The 18658-nt window shown below is 36.3% G+C and overlaps 1 protein-coding gene across 2 annotated transcripts in view; it reads right to left on the bottom strand.

The window, feature by feature from the left end:
• The window catches only part of IL1RAPL1 (interleukin 1 receptor accessory protein like 1), a 1348418-nt gene that overhangs the window by 634835 nt on the left and 694925 nt on the right, over positions 1–18658 (bottom strand). The gene's annotated exons all lie outside the window — the stretch shown is intronic.

The following is an 18658-nucleotide window of genomic DNA, read 5'->3' as shown; positions in this document are numbered from 1 at the left end:
CAGACTTCAAATGTTACTCATTCACTCCATAACCTTGAGTCTTTTATAGGATTGTCTTTTATGACCTTCATGGGAGAAAATGGATAGCTCCAGATCTATAATTTTGAGATATAATGAAATCAGCTAAATGCTTATTCAATTACCTCTTTTAAGTTTTTGTTTTATAACCTTAGAATCTATATCATGAAGCATTTACTACACGAAGACCTGCTTGAAAGCCAGAAACATTAGTGTAAAACCTGAACAAATCTAGGCCACAGCAAACTGTTGGGTAAAGTCATACTGATTCTATACTTAAGATCTATGGAATATGAATATAAGGAGTTTGTATGTATCCCGATCATAGTAAACTGGGTGATGGATTTATTTCTTAGGCATTGGGGGGAAATTTTCTAGGAACAGAATTAGAAATATCCGAAAGATCAGGGATTTTGCCAGTCAATTCTTCAGAGATGATGGTGAGGTAATTCGCAATTGGTTGTGAGTGTGACTTAGAAACTGAGCAGAAGCAGCTATTCAGGGCAGGATGCATTTGTGTATGTTAGGGATAGGTATGGTGGTACTGAGAATATTATTTCTTAATTATTTCCAAATATTTAAAGAAAGCAGGCTGTAGAAACAACAAAAAATAGAAGTTTGTTTAAGAATATGCATCACTCATTCAACAAATACTGATAGAGTGTTTACCAAGTATAAGACAAAAATAGGATACTGAGCCATTTCAATATATGTGGCAAAACTGGCTAATTGCCCTTCAATATGTGTTTCCCCTTCTTCCTTAGTGTGGTAGCTGCTTTAGGTATCCCACTCAGAACTTCTTCACTAGCTTTTGTACCCATTTTCCAGCTGCTGTGAGTGTTGACTGGTCAAGGTTCACATCTCTACCCTTTTCTCAATAATTGATGTAACAAGAGCCACCTGGATTGAAATGACTGAGCAATCCAGATCTTGGACCCTCACTTCAAGGCCGAATAAATTCTGTGGTAAAATTTATGTTTCATGGCTCCCTGTGGGATCAAGCTGAGGCTAAACTTTGGAAAACATATATGTGTCTGGCATTTTCCCCTGTACGATTACTCCTGAGAATACTCTCTCCATATATCACCTGCACAAAAATCACTTATCTTTTCTTCAAGGGATATGAATTTAAGGTCCTCAGTAATACACCTTCGTTATTGTTATCAGATACAATGGTACTAATAATAAACACTACATATCTGAGTCACCACTACAGTATGATGTAGTTATGTGAACAAGTACTGCCCTATGAGATGTAAGTAGCCTCTGTTGTTCTTAAAGGTGGGAAGGATCATGTTCTTAGTTCCTTTCATTACATCTTGCTGCTTGTAATAGCATGGATATGATGGCTAAAGCTTCATCTTAGAAAATAAGGATGAACACCATACCATAGGGAGAAGTGAGATTACAGAAGAAACCTGAGGCCTAGACAATTATGCAGATACCATATAAGGTCTGAATTCCAATTCAATTCTTTAAGTTACTGTTATAGCTAAGATTCTTATTATATCTAAAAACCTGGTCCCACCCTTTTACACTGTTGGTACTAATGTAAAGTGGTCCAATTGCTATGGAAAACAATATGGAGGCTCCTCAGAAAATTAAAAATAGATCTACCATATGATCTAGAAATTCTATTTCAGAGTATATACCCAAAGAAAATGAAAACAGGATTTCCAAGAGATATCTGCATCCCCATGCTTATTACAGCATCATTCACAAAATCCAAGATATATAAAAAACCTAAATGCCCATTGGCAGATGAATGGATAAAGAAGGTGAGGGATAAATACATACAATGGAATATTATACAGTCACAAGACAAGAGGATTTCCTGCCATTTATGACAACATGGATGGACCTTGAGCTTATTATGCCAAATGAGATAAGACAAAGACAGGTACTGTATGATATCACTTATGTGCATGTGAAATATAAAAAACTCAAGTTCACAAAAACAGTAAAATGGTGGTTGTTGGGGGATATGGGGTGCAGGGATAGGACTGATATTGTTTAAGGGTACAAACCTGCAATAAGTAGTAAATAAGACATATAGATCTAATGAACAGTGTATTGAATATAGACAATAATATTTTATTATAGTCATGTAAAATATGATAGAGGTGCTAAATATCACTACAATAATTATTTTATATTACAATATATAAATATATCATGTTAACATGGTGTACACCATAAATGAAATGTTATATATGAAATGTATTCAATACTAAACTTTTTTTTTTAATTTTTTATTGGTGTTCAATTCACTAACATACAGAATAACCCCCCAGTGCCCGTCACTCATTCACTCCCTAAACTTTTTTAAAAAAGAATTTAAAAAGTAGTCCATCCTCAAACTGTGACAACAGAACAAAATATTTTTCTTTGTTCAGATTTCAATGGCCATAAATGCATTATCTGAGATGCAAAGGTGAACAAAACATTTATTATCTGCCTTAAGAAGCTAATGGTCTACTGCACAAAAGCAGCAATTTAAAAAGCAACTGGACCATACCTGACTAAGATTCATGAGCTAATCTCAAAGTGCCTGTTGGAAGCACAGGGATCAGCTGGTACTTTCTCTGGGAATGGAGAGGATGGCAGGTACTATTTCTGCACTCTCACTTCACCTTGCCAGTACTGGAACTGGCAGGTGCCATTTAGGTACTCCCTTCAGTTTGCTGGAACCAGGCAATTTGCTCCATACCCATGCTCTCCTGTGGCTCTGCTCTTCTGCAGCCCTACTGCAACCTGTAGGCTTACCTACAGGTAAGCCTGTGCATTCCCACAGCCCAACTATAGCCAGAAAGCTGGCTCACTCACATGTTCTCCCATGATCACACTTTAGTTGGTGGCACTGCCCTAGCCCTCTGCTTGCATGGCTCTGTTGAAGCCAGAGGGCTTGCCCTAGACCCGGGCTCCCCATGGCCTTGCTAAAGCCAGTGGTGATGGGATATCCCTTGAGTGCCTGGCTGTGGTGGTGAGGGAAGCCTAGGTTTCTGGGCCGCACAGAACTGAAGCAATCAGAGAGACAATACTTGGAAGGCTACTATCTATCTCCAGGGCATGACACAGTAGACTAAACCACACCAATTTTCCTTTACAAAAAGGTCTTTCCACTTGCCTTGGGGCTTCAACCTGAGAGGAAGGAAAGTATCTGGCTTCTCACAGATCTAGAGGTATGGAGGAGCTCTCAGGGAACATAAGCTGGGGGACACCATCATTGGAGTCTTCTCTGGCCTCATTACAGCTTGATGAAACTTTCCAGAAAGGAGCTTATACACTCATATGGAGCCCCATTTTTGCAACTGTTGCCTAGGGGATACCTCTAGTTCTCCTGATCTGAAGAACAGCTGGGATTATGATTTCAGCCCCACAGGACTGTATATATTTGCAGAGTTTAAAAGATGCTGCCTGAAAGTCTGGCTTCCAATCAGCCTGAAACTATGATCCAAATAAGATTTTCCCCTTGGATCCCTGACAAGTCCTGGCACACCCTCAAGAATAAGGTGTATCAAGAACAAATTGAGTGGTTTACACAATCACAAAGGTATAAGAGACAACCAAGAACTAGGGAAATGTTGAACAATAAGGTTCAGTGCCTAAACAAGGGTACTCTGTCAACACTGAGAGAGGTAGCTATTGTACCTAATAAGCAGAGACAAACACAGGGTCAAGCAAAATGAGGAAAGAGACAAATAGGTTTCTAATGGAAGAATAAGAAAAAAATTCAGAAAAAGACCTTAATTATATGAAAATAAGTAATCTACTTGATAATAGTTCAAAGCAATGGTCATAAGAATGCCCACCAAACTTGGAAAAAGAATGAAAAAACAGTGAGAAATTCAAAAAGAGATAGAAAACACAAGAAAGTATAAAACAGAAGTCAAAGAGCTGACAAGTACAATAACTGAGCTGAAAAATACACGAGAGGATTTTGACAGCAGACTGGATGAAGGAGAAGTATGGATTAGTGAGTCAAAAGATAAAGCAATGAAACTCATCCAGACAGAACAGCCAAAAGAAAAAAAAAGAATTTTTTAAAATGGTCACAGCAAAAGACATGAAGAGAAATCTCACAGAGGAAGACATAGACATGGCCAACATGCACATGAGAAAATGCTCTGCATCACTTGCCATCAGGGAAATACAAATCAAAACCACAATGAGATACCACCTCACACCAGTGAGAATGGGGAAATTTAACAAGATAGGAAACCACAAATGGAGAGGATGCGGAGAAAAGGGAACCCTCTTACACTGTTGGTGGGAATGTGAACTGGTGCAGCCACTCTGGAAAACTGTGTGGAGGTTCCTCAAAGAGTTAAAAATAGACCTGCCCTACGACCCAGCAATTGCACTGTTGGGGATTTACCCCAAAGATACAGATGCAATGAAACGCCGGGACACCTGCACCCCGATGTTTCTAGCAGCAATGTCCACAATAGCCAAACTGTGGAAGGAAGCCTTGGTGTCCATCGAAAGATGAATGGATAAAGAAGATGTGGTTTATGTATACAATGGAATATTACTCAGCCATCAGAAATGACAAATACCCACCATTTGCTTCAACATGGATGGAACACATCTATAAACTGCCAACTAGAGACTCACTTCAAAGTAAGAACACACACAAGACTGAAAGTGAAGGAATGGGAAAACATATTCCATGAAAATGGAAAGAAAAAGAAAGCTAGTGTAGCAAAACTAATATCACGCAAAAGAGACTTTAAAACAGACTGCACTAAAAGATAAAAAGGGGCACTACATAATGGAAAAGGGGTTAATCCAGCAAAAAGATATAACATTGTAAATATATATGCACTTAACATAGGAGCACTAAATATACATAAAGCAAATAATCTATGAAGGCAAGGGAAACAAAAGCAAAAATGAACTATTGGGACTTAATCAAGATAAGAAGCTTCTGCACAGCAAAAGAAACAGCCAACAAAACTAAAGGACAACCTACAGAATGGGAGACAATATTTGCAAATGACGTATCAGATAAAGGGCTAGTTTCCAAGATCTATAAAGAACTTATTAAACTCAACAGCAAAAAAACAAACAATCCAATCATGAAATGGGCAAAAGACATGAACAGAAATTTCACCAAAGAAGACATACACATGGCAACAAGCACATGGGAAAATGCTCTGCATTGTTGGCCATCAGGGAAATACAAATCAAAACCACAATGAGATACCACCTCATACCAGTGAGAATGCTGAAAATTAACAAGATAGGAAATAATAAATTTTGGAGAAGATGTGGAGAAAGGGGAACACTCTTGCACTACTGGTGGGAATCTAAACTGGTACAACCACTCTGGAAAACTGTGTAGAGGTTCCTCAAACAGTTAAAAATAGAGCTACCCTACGACCCAGCAATTGCACTGCTGGGGATTTACCCCAAAGATACAGATGAAGTGAAAAGCCAAGACACCTGCACCTCGATGCATATAGCAGCAATGTCCACAATAGCAAACTGTGGAAGGAGCCTCGGTGTCCATCGAAAGATGAATGGATAAAGAAGATGTGGTTTATGTATACAATGGAATATTACTCAGCCATTAGACACGACAAATACCCACCATTTGCTTTGACATGGTTGGAACTGGAGGGTATTATGCTGAGTGAAATAAGTCAATTGGAGATGGACAATCATATGGCTTCACTCATATGAGGAATATAAAAAATAGTGAAAGGGATTATAGGGGAAAGGAGAGAAAATGAGTGAGAAAAATTAGAGAGGGTGACAAAACATGAGAGACTCCTAACTCTGGGAAACAAACAAAGGATTGCAGAAGGGGAGGTCGGCGGGGGGGTAGGGTGACTGGGTAACGGGCACCGAGGAAGGCACTTGATGGGATGAGCACTGGGTGTTATACTATATGTTGGCAAATTGAACTCATATATATATATGATAGAAAAATATATATGATATATATATGATAGAAAAGATATATATGATAGAAACTATATATATATGATAGAAAATAAAAAATAAAGAAAAGAAAAAAATGGACAAATAAAAACAGAACCAAAGGGAGAAACCAACAGCAATATAATAATAGTAGGGCATTTATATCCCCATTTATATCCATGAATAAATCATCTAAAGAAAAGAAATGAAAAGAAAATATTGGTTTTAAATGACACATTAGACCAGATGGACTTAATAGATATATACAGAACATTCCACCCAGAAGTAACACAATGCACATTCTTCTCAAGTACATATAGGTCATTCTCCAGGATAGATCACCTGTTAGGCCACAAAACAAGTCTCAATAAATTCAACAAGACTGAAATCCTATCAAGCATCTTTTCTAACCACATGGTATAAAACTAAAAATCCATTACAAGAAGTAAACTGCAAAAACTACAAATACATGGAAATTAAATAACATGTTACTGAATGAGTGTGGGTCATAGAAGAAATCAAAGGAGAAATAAAAATACCTAGAGACAAATGAAAACAGAGATATGACATGCCAGAATCTGTGGGATGCACCATAATTGGTTCTAAGAAGTAATTTCATAGCAATACTGACTAACCTCAAGAAACAAGATCTCAAATAAACAATTTAAATTTACTCCTAAATGGACTAGAAAAAGAAGAACAAGTGAAACTTAAAGTTAGTACAAGGAAGGAGATAATAAAGATCAAAGTGGAAATAAATGAAATGGAGACTTAAAAGACAATAGAAAACATCAGTTAAACTAGAAGGTGGTTCTTTGAAGAGATAAAACTGGCAATTCTTTAAACTCACCAGGAAAAAATAAAGAGGTGTCAAATAAATTAGAAATGAAAGAGGAGTTGCAACCTAATACCACAGAAACAAAAAGGATCATAAGAAATTACTATGACCAGTCATACATAAAAAATGGACAATCAAGAAGAAATGGATAAATTCACAGAAATTTACAATGTTGCAAAACTAAATATGAAGAAAAATGAAAATCTGAACAGATCAAATACTAGTTGAATCAGTAATCAAAAACCTCCCAACAAACAAAAGTCCAGGACCAGACAGCTTCACTGGTGAGTTGCTCCAAACATTCAAGGAAGATTTAATATCTATCATCAAATTCTTCCAAAAAATTGAAGAGGAGGGAACACTTTGAAACTCCTTTTGAGTGACCATCAACACTAGTGATAGGGTGGATTTGGGCTGCAGCCATAGTTTGCTGATCCCTGTTCTAGAAAAAGCCAGATAAATTGCAAATAGTTAAGGCAAAAGTAGAAACTGCTGCTGTAATTAACAAAGAAAAAAGGCCATAGTCTATTCCTGCTAGAATGAGTAAATAAGTTTTGTTGGGAAATGGGGTTTTACATATAATAGTGAGAAGGATGACTGTAAGGAATGTAATGCAGTTGCTAATATTTAAATGGCAGGCAAGTGTCAAGCAGAAATGGAAAGTCAAAAGCATTTCTCTGGAATTATCTTGCATCAAGTGTATATGTGTTTAGAGAATTTAGAACATAGAAAACAGGCAAGGAGATTTTATAGTAATTTAGGCATGAAGTGATGGGGACTCAGGTTAGAGAATTAATGGTAGGGATAACAAGGAAAAAAAAAGATTCAAGATCACTTTTGGAAGTTAGAATTACATTGTAAATGATGCTTGATCAGATGTTGAAAGACTAATTGGATGTTCTTGTAGCAAACAAATACAAGGAAAAGAGTTAGCAAGAGGCACATCTTAATTTATACCCAGTACAAACCTAAAGTTTTTCATAAAAAATTCTCAGGGTCTTGAAAATAAAACTGCCTTGACTTTCCTATCAACAATACACGAGCCTTCCCTTTTCTCCACATCTATACCAACACTTAGTATTTCTTACCTTTTTGATAATAGCCATTCTAACAGGTGTGAGATATCTCAAATCTATGAGCACTGAATATATTTACATTTGTGTCTTCTTCAGTTTATCTCATCAATGTCTTCTAATTTTCAATGTACAGGTCTTTTACTTCCTTGGTTAAATTTATTCCTATATATTTCTATATATGGTATGTCATTTGCAAGTTCAACTGTTTCACTTCTTTAAAACTTGGATGTCTTTTTTCTTCACTAATTCCTTTGATTAGTACTCTCAATATTATGTTGAATATCAGTGGCTAGAGCTGGCATCTTTGTCTTATTCCTGACCTTAGAGGAAAAGTTTTAAACTTTTCACAGTTGAGTATGATTTTTGATGTGGGTTTGTCTTATATGACCCTTATGATGTTGAGGTATGTGTCCTATTCACTGACTTTGATGAAAGTTTTATAATAAATAAATATTTTATTGGAACACAGCCACACCCATTTGTTTATGTATTGTCTATGGCTCTGTCTTGCTACAGCGGAGCTGAGTAGTTGCAATAAAGACCAGCAAAGCTTACATTTTTTACCATATAGCCCTTTACAGGAAAAAATGTGCCAACCCCTGTTCTCAATCATTATTTAATTTCTCTTGTACTACCCCTCATGAAACATTCCTAACAAAACTTTCTCCCTTATGCCCTCCCTAGCCATGTGTTTAGTTTTCAAAGTACTGCTCAATTCACAGGCCCTTCAAGAGCTCTTCTAAGAACAATAAGTCTCTTTATCTTCTTTATTGAGATTATTGTTCATATTTTTTACTTGGGAACCAAACACAAAATTAGACTTAGAAAAAGCCTTGAATCATCTTGGCTTCATATTCAACTTCTCTTATCCTAGACTTTGTTGATCAGTTGCTATCACTTTATTAGATCTATTCACTTTATCTTTACTTAGTGCATTGACCTTAGCAGTTAGCTTTTCTCTGGAGAAGAGTTTTTACAATTAAAAAATAATAATCAAAATATAAAACCACCAATAAAGTCTTTCTGGATTACCAGTGACCTGCATGCTGGGCACATACGGTTTGCGATTTAAAGCTCTCCTCATGATAATTACCAATTGTGTTATATCATGGACTTTTAGTAATGTTTGCAAAATGTGATAAATGCACATGTTATATCCACGACTAAAAAAGTCTCATAGCGAGAGGCCTGGGTGGCTCAGCGGTTGAGTGTCTGCCTTTGGCTCAGGGCGTGATCCTGGAGTGCCGAGATCAAGTCCCACATCGGGCTCCCTGCATGAAGCCTGCTTCGTCCTCAGCCTGTGTCTCTGCCTCTCCCTGTATGTCTCTCATGAATAAATAAATAAGATCTTTAAAAAAGGGGGGGGGGCTCATAGTGATCAATTTTAACTAAAATGGAAAAAATATAATACATAAGAACTCAAAATTCAACTGGACATACCAAATTATTTTACAAATGTATCTTTTCCCCTGCCCTACTTACACAATATTAATTTGATACTTTTTTGAAGAAATTTATAAGCCTCTATCTTCCCTCAACATGACACCATTGATTTCAAAGAGTTCTCAGAGCTTTCTCTTTTACAGGATCTGGAAAGATAAGACAAGGCTTTTCTTAATCCAGTGATCTAAGAAACCATCCCATTATTACTCCAGCAGAAATTATTTCATCTTCTTAGCAAAAAAAAAAAAAAAAAAAAATCGGTAAATTTAAAAGGCAATTCACATAGCTCTTGGGTTTTACATCCATAAATTGTGTTTGTTGTTTCTGAAAAGAAAGCAGTCAGAAAGATAGCAATCTGGCTAATTGTTGCCCTTATCGAAAATAGCTTAATCCTTTAGGGTATATTTTCATGTCTTAAACATGTAAAGAAGGAAACATGTAGTATTGGTTCTATGTTGATCCACCACTTCAGCATGATCTCTCTAAGCATTATTAGAATTATGTAACTGGAAAATCTCTTTGAAACCTGTTATGCCAAGAAACACATGTGCCCACCAAAGAGTAAAGAAAGAGTGTCTGTTGTGCAGTTCTACAATTTCAATTTATCATCCAGAAGAGATTCTTTCCACAGACTTAAAACCTTATTTTAAGGACTTTCAATTGTATGTAGACTTTTTAAAAGAACTAGCTTATGTAGGTTTAATTGAATTTTTTATAACCTCTGAATTACAGCTGATATTCTCAAGAGTATACTCTGGTTTAAATTAAGAGAGGTAGTTTAACAATTAGGAAACCAAGATTGTAAAACTACTTTAGGTCCTTGGAACACATATACATACGATCATTAAAATTTCTGGGTAGGCTATAAAATATTTATATGGACTTTGATTGCCCTGAAGAAATTATAAAGACTCCTTGTGGTATAAATGTTTAGGACTTACTAAAATGATGATATTTATCCTTTGATCCAAGAATGATTTGATTTTCAAACAAGAATCACATAAAATAATAAGTATTAAAATTATAATCTTTCATATGGATGAAAATTAATGACTTAAATTCTTTATACTGTAGTTATAGAAGTTACTCATTATGGGTCTTGTAGGCCTAACATATTAATTATTACTTCTTACTTTTACCTGCTGAAAGGGAGGGTATATTACAGGAAGAGAATAAAATGACTCTTTTGGAATGCCAAAAATCATAATGTAGAATAAGCAGTTTATAATTTGTGTTAGTTTTAGATAAGAGATTTCACGCAAAAATAAAGTTCTTGAATTCACTCATAGAAAACTTTAGAAATCAGAAAATGGTGTAATTTTGGCTAGAGCAGTGTTTTCCAAAAAGTACTCTAAACGCTAACCCCTAATTGTAATAACATGAATTATTTCATTCAACAACTTTTTCTGAGTGCCTTTCTGTGACAAACACTGTTTTAAATTGATTCTTAGGTGGAAAACATGTCAGTAATAGTAAGTTTGGGATATAGTCTATTCTCTATCATCAAGAGAAGGTAGTTGAGAAGATCTGTGAGGCATACCCTAAGACTAGCTATGCAGAGGAGTGTCTACAAATCTGTCATGCATTGTCTTCCAGTACTCTGACTAGAACACCAAAGTAGAAAGGACTTTGTCTTAAAGATATTTGTAGGTGTAGCTTTTGCTTAATGGAGTGGATTACAATGTAATATGTAAAAAGTTCATAGCATTTTAAGAAACCATGCTAGCTTTAGTAAAAGAGATATGGGGCGCCTGCGTAGCTCAGTCAGTTAAGCATCCAACTCTTGATTGTAGCTGAGGTAGTGATCTCAGGGTTGTGGGATGGAGCTCTGCATTGGACTCTATGTTGCGTGTAGAGCTTTCTTGATATTCTCTCTCTCCTCTGCCCGTCCCCTCTTCCTCGAAGAGAGACAGATACTACACAATATGTTAACTAACTTGAATTTAAATAAAATCTTGAAAGAAAAAAAAGTAAATTAATAGAGACAGACAGAGTTCAAATTAAAAGAGCTCTCTGGGCCCTTTACTCTCTATGAAAAAGAAGAGCACAAAACCAAGAGCCACAGAGAACTTTCTCAATAAGCAGAACCTGCCTTAATCAAGAAACTGGTGATATGGGCCCAGCTGATTTGAGAATTGCTACGGGCCAGTGACTGCTCTCATTTTCCCATTCCCGACTGCATTTCAAATGGGACTATTTGGTTATTTTATCCCTGTCTGACCATTGTACATTGGGTGTATGAGGGTTAGATAAGATGTCTATGTGGGTCACAACCTTCAGATCAGGAGGAGCCACTCAGCGAAATATTCATGAAGAACTTCTCTTACACCCCAAATTGATTTAGATCATGACAACTTGGGCTTGTAGCCTAACCCTGATGCCATAATAGGATTTTGAGGGTGTTAGGAATGGGGTGAGTATACTTTGCATATGTAAAGGGCACCAGACTCTGCTGGACTGTTTTTTTGGTGGTTCCACTGATGATATGGTATTCAAGAACTTTTCAAGTCTCCTTTCATCATGTTAGCTCTAGAGTTGGTGAGAGGGATATTAGTAAGCATGATGCAAGCAGATGGTTGATAAATGGTTACACCTTCTGAGTCACCACATAAAAAGTCTAGCTATCCTACTAGTGAGAGAGCAGGAAAGATGCTTTGAAGAAAATGGGGCCCTGAAAATTCATGCAGGGCTAGGCAATCCTCCATCCCAGTTCATTCCAGCCTCATGTGACTATGGGAAAAATCAGCAGAAGAACACCATCCATCTGGTATGGTCCAGGCCACATTGCAGAGTCATGCACAAATAACATGGTTGCTGTTTTAAGCCAGTTAGTTTTGGAGTCCCCCCACAATTGATAACTGAAACAACTGTTTATGGAATAATTTGGGAAAGGTAAAAAATGCTAAATATACACTGGGTCTTCTTCAAAAAATAACTATGGATTATTCAGGTAGGTAGTAAAAAAAGTGATATTTCTGATGAAGAACAAAGAGTGAAAGAGTAAAGAAAATGCATAGTTTCACCTGCAAACAGTGAACAGGATGGTGAGAACATAGCACAAGGTGCCTATGGAAATGAACACCCAAAATGAGTCTGGAATGAAAGATTGAAACTTGATTGTTAAGAGACATGTGTGCCAAACCAAGTCTTTGGACTTCATTTTACTGGGTAATAGAAGCCCATCAGAGACTTTTAAGCAGACAAATGAAGTATCTCCATTGTAGGTATTCTGCAGCAGTGTGGAGTAGTAAATAGGAAAAACCTAGGGACAGGAAACCACTGGAAGCATGCTGCATTTATTGAGAGATTAGAAATTGGTATGTCTAAGAATAAATAGAAAAGATATTTCTAAGGTAGACTGCAGAGGTGTTAGTAAGCAATTAAGGCCAGGTGAGGAAGATGAAGAAAGCAAGTGATAAGTGATAAATTCCTAGCATGAGCCACTGGAATGACAGTGATGCTATTTGCTGAGAAAAGAAGGAAGCACCCTGAAGAGGAGGGAGGTTGATTGAAGTAGATACTGACATAAATTGGGGTACATTATTGAATTCGATGTGTCTCATGGACAGACAGGAAGAGGGGATCATTAGGAAATCAAATGTATACTTCTAGTGCATGTAAAAAGTTTTGAAATTACTTTTTGAATCATCAATGAATAGGCTAAGTGAAGATACTGAATAAATAAGATCAGGGGCTATGATTCTCAAGCTGGCTATACAACAGAATCATCTGATCCTGGATTTCACTGATTTGTAGTAGTACCCAGAAATTAATAGTTTTCAGAAGCTCCCTAGTTAATTCCAATATGTAGCCAAAGTTGAGAACTACTGATGTAGAGGGGTAAAAGGAAAGAGTTGAAAACAAAATTCTGATTAACACTAGCAATCAAGAAAGGTTCAATGGAAGAGGATCCTAAAGAAAAAAAAAAAAAAAGGAAGAGGAGGATCCTAAGGAAATTTACAGAGCTATCTATCAGAGAACTAAGAATAGAAGTGGTACAGATTGGTGTTAGGAAAACTGAGAAAGATCCAGAGGATCTGGAAGTCTGTGGCCCTTGCCAGTGAAGTTTTAATACAGTACAAAGAAGTCAAACTGTCTTTCATCATCTCAACTCTACTATTAAACCATTCCAATGAATTTTTCATTATAATTTTTAGTTCCACAATTTCTATTTGTTTTTCTCATATTTCTGTGTTGAAATTTTCCATTTTTTCATCTGTTTCAAGAGATTTTTTAGTCACTTACTCAAGTATTTTTATGACGGTTGCTTTAAAATCCTTGTTGGATAATTCTGACATCTGATTCATCTCTGTGTTGGTATCTGTTTTCTTTTCTCATTCATGTTGTAATTTTTATGACTCATGACCAGTGAGGTTTTTTTTTTATTATAGTCTACACATTTTAGGTATTATGAAAATTTGGATACTATTTAATCTTTTCCTTAAGTGGGCAATTCTGTTGAAATGTAAGATGAGGGCCAAGTGCTTATGTACACTCAGTGGCCTCCTGAGCGCTGCTGACACCTTCCTGGTGAGAGTGTGCTGCTTACCCACACTGCTTTGCTGCCTCCAGTCGGGGAGTAAGCTCACTTCTTCATGAGTCCCACTGACACCAGGGAAGGGTGGAAAAATGGATGCCAACTAACCCTAATTCCCACCACCTCATTCTGCCTTGTTTAAGGTAGAAGCTTTGCTTCCCACTGAGCCCCACTGATACTAGAAAGGAGCACCAAAGCCTAGCAGTGACCAGCCCTGACTCACAGTGCCTCATAGATTCACACTGCTGCTGGGTGTATGTGTCTTGTGGGGGATGAGGCTCAGGTTGCCAATGGACCCCACTGACACTACTCTTGGAGCAAAATGTAATTCTAACCTAGTTCCATGGGACACAGGATGAAAGCTCAGCCCCCCACTCACCTGTGATGACCCTACTCAGGCAGGGATTTCATATTACTGCTGCCTGCTTCTGCCAGGCAAGGGATGGAAGATTAACTCCTCACTAGGCCCTGTCAACATCATCTAGTGGGGCAAGTGGAACACTGTGGTCATGTCATTTTCTCCAGTCCTGAGGTCTCTAGACAATCCTTCTTTCCACATTTGACAGATTTCCTATGTTTGTTTGCTGTGTTATTTCCAGCCTTTTTAGATGTAAGCTGGAAGACTGGGAGGGACGGGGCCACTCCATCTTGGTGGAACTTGACTGTATTCTACATTGTGCTCACAGTATCTATAACTACAACTGCTTATTTTCTCTTATGTAATCTACCTGTGGGTAAAAACATTGTTTTTATCTCTGTAATCCTAGCATTAGTATATTAGTTCATGTTCGATAGATGTGTGTTACAAGGATGACTGAATAAATGGATTTCTCTAAGTACCTTATGATAAATGCTTAATATGTGCTTTCAATGATTAGGAAGAGTTATTTAGTCTCTAAAGAGAACAACAAGACTTGGGCAAAAGAACTAAATACTAGATAGAACACATTACAGGTATGTCATTTGAAAAAATATGTTTTCAGAAAGGAATTACACAAAAATCAATCACATTACTAACAACACTGACAATGTACATGCTGAAAATGAAATTAAAAAGATACTATCACTTACAAACACACCAAAGAAAATGAAATACTGAGGTATAAATTTAACAAAATGTGTATAGAATTTGTATCTGAAAACTACAAAATGCTAATGAAGAAATCAAATAAAGAGATCCCAAACAAATGGAGATCTCTGCTGTATTCAGAAGCTGGGAGATTCAACATAGTAGAGATAAGAGTTTTCCTCAAGTTAATTTATAGGTTTAATGCAATTTCCATCAATATTCCGGTAAAGTTTTTTGTAGTCACAGACAATCTTATGCTAAAATTGATTTAAAAAGCAACAGGCCCTACAATAGCTAAAACAATCTAGAAAAAGAAGGATGAAGTGGGAGGAGTCACTATAATTGTCATTTAGTCTTACTATATATCTATGCTAACCAAGACAGAGCAATATTGGCACAGGGCTAGACATACAGATCAAAGGTATAGAATAGAGAATTCAAAAATAGAACCACACAAACATGCCCAACTGATTTTGAATAAATGAACAAAGGCAAGTCCATGGAGGAAGCATAGCTTTTTCAACAAATGGTGATGGAGCAACTGGACATCTGTCTGAAAAGCTAAACCTGGACCTAAATAAACTTCACACTTTACACAAATATTAACTCAAATGGACCACAAACAAATGTAAAACAATAAAACTATTGACAGAAAAGTTAGTTTTTAAAAAGACACAAAACAAATCTTCAGGATCCAGGGCTAGACAAAGAGTTGTTATACTTCACACCACAAGTATGATCTACAAATGAAAAAAAATAATAAATTGAACCTTACTGCAAAGGATCTTGTTAAGAGGATGAAAAGATAAACTACAGATTGACAGAAGATATTTGGAAACCACATATCCAAAAAAGTACCCGTATCTAGAATATATAAATAATTCTCAAAATTTAAGAGAGCACAAATAATTCAATGAACAAACAGCAATAAGTCCTAACAGACGTTTCATGAAGAGGAGAGAGAGAGAGAGCAAATCAGCACATGAAAATGTGTAAAATACCGAGCCACTAGGGAAATGCAAATTGAAACCACAGTGAAATATCACAATATATTGATGGTTACAATAAAAAATAATGACAATACCAAATGCTGCAAGGATGTGGAGAAACTGGATAATTCACAAATTGCTGGTGGGCATATAAAATGGTACGGCTACAATGGAAAATAGTTTGGCACTTTCTGATATGACTAAACATGCAAGTGCCATACAACCCAAATTCATTCTTGTACATTTTCCCCAGAAAAATGGAAACTTATTCTCACAAAAACACATACATGAATGTCCATAGAAGCTTTACTTTCAATAGCCAACAACTGGAAACAATCCAGATGTCTTGCAATGACTGAATAAACACTGTGGTAATGTCCCTGCTGTAGAACACTACTCAGTAATAAAGAGCAACAAATTATAGATATCTGTAACAACTTGGATAGATTTCAAAGGAATTATGCTGAGTGAACAATCCAATTTCAGAATGTTATATAATGTATGATTCCATGTAGTAACATTTTTTAATTAGAAATGTAGATAAAGAGAAAAGATTACTGGTTGTCAGGGGTTTGGGTTTGGATGGGGAGAAAGGTGAAGGGACAGCAAGAGGGATCGTTAAGGTGATAATATTGTTCTGTATCTTGACTGTTTCAATGCCAAGACTTTGATTATGAGATTGTATGACAGTTGTGTAAAATGTTACCATTGAGGGAAACCAGGTAATGGATTCACAGTATCTCTAATTATATTTCTTGCAACTTAATATGAATCTACAATTACCTCAAAAATAAAAAATCATTTTATTTTTATTTAGTTAGTTAGAGAAAGTGTGAGTGGGGCCAGGGCAGGGAAAGGCAGAGGGAGAAAGAGAATCTTAAGGAGGCTCCACACTGAGCAGACATGACCTCACAACCTGGAGATCATGACCTGAGCTGAAATCAAGAGTCAGACACCTAACCAAGTAATAAGCGACTCGAGCTCACACAAAATAAAAAACTTAGGAAAAAAATATGGTGCTAAACAACTTAGTACGTTACTATTTTGGGGAGGCAATAAAATCCTTAAATGTACACTGGCTAGCTCTGCATGTGAAACTCCTGATAGGGCATAATTGAAGAAGGGGGTTAAAAATTGGGGGGGGGGGCAAGACTACAAGAAAATTTTACTTTTTAATAAAATGAACTTATTCCAAAGAAAGGAAATTGTCATACAGCTCTCCTTCATTTATTTTTTCATGTAAAAATAAAATAAAAAAAGTTGGAAGGAGAAAATTGAATGAAAAGCCAGGTAGCATGCAGCAAAAAAGTATGTGGTATTATTGCATCCTGAACAGATACCAAGAGAAGGGAGGAAGAAAGTTCTTGTTGGTTATGCTGATAGTAATCTTAAGGTGATTCCATTATTTATGGCATTTATTTGCACATATACAGATATAAATGCAAATTAGCTGTACATGGGAAGCTGTAGTGTTAAACCTTTTCACTAATAAATACCCAGAAAGACTAGAACATTTGAGTACAAGCTAACATTTTCAAACATCTAAAATTCTTTGCAAGTGGATCATTCAAAAAACTAATGGTGACATTTTTGTGGTCTGAGAGCTAACAATGTGCCAAAATGTCAATGACTCAACTAACAGCCTTGGGCTCCCCTCACACCAACACCAAGCTATGTTTAAATAGCTGTTTATAATGATTTTGAGTACTGCTTTCCAAATTGAAAAAGGAAGCCATATCAACACTAGCAATTCAAATAAGAAAACTATCTTTTTCTGCACTGTACCACTGTCTCTAGAATATGGCCTAACACATACAAAACTTTAAAGTGTTTGCCTTTTATTCGCACCCTCCATTAAAATGTAGCCCTGTGAACATATGGCAAATATCACTGTTTCTGCAACTTTTCAACCTTTCCTTCATTACTTCAACTATAAATTCAGGGATATTTAATGTAATTTCTCAGAGCATCGGGTCACACTGTGTATTTAAACACATCAAAGAACTGCAGCTTTAGTGCTTTAGAAATTCAGATTACAAATGTGAACGCATCATTATTTTCTCATCAACAATAAATAATGAAATGGAGTGTTAGACTGTGGACATCCGGCTCAATTCTAATCTCAGATAAATGAGGACACACATTTGCCTATCCTGAAGAATCACCTCTATATGCATGAATAATCAGAAATAACGATTTTTTTTAAAAAAGAAACAAAGTGAAATTAAATCAAATCACTATTAGTTAAGTGAAGAAAGCCAGTCCAAAGAGTAATCCTTAACAATACTAGTTTGGCAATTATTTATCCAGGTCATTGCAAAATCTCCACTTCTAAGAAGAGAGATGTTTGACCATAAAAGCACTAGTAGAACCTATCAGAAAGAACAAGAGCTGCCAACAAAATGATGCATTTGTTCTTTTGTAATCCATCAGTCATTTTTCTCAAGCACAACTTTATTTGTATTCACTTATATTATCCAAAACTAACTTTAACCTGTGTGTTGTTAGTGTTAACAAGATTTTTTTTTGAACTTTTATGTGGCTTTGACAGATTTTAATGTCCTAATACACCTGTGGCTATGACTCAGCATAAAGGTAATTCTTGTAGGGGAAAGTGAGGGGAAGGCATGATCCGCAAACAGAGAAGTGAGAGCTGCAGATCAGAGTTTCAGAAGTTAAAGTCGAATTTTAATTTAAAAAATTAAATTGAGACCTCCTCCAAATCGAGAATCTATTGCATTAGATTTGGCTTAATTTCTC

This window comes from Canis lupus, chromosome X (genome assembly GCF_011100685.1).
Source record: "Canis lupus familiaris isolate Mischka breed German Shepherd chromosome X, alternate assembly UU_Cfam_GSD_1.0, whole genome shotgun sequence".
NCBI lineage: Eukaryota > Metazoa > Chordata > Mammalia > Carnivora > Canidae > Canis > Canis lupus.
Note: the sequence above shows the minus strand (reverse complement) of the source record. Positions and strands in the feature narration are given on the sequence as shown.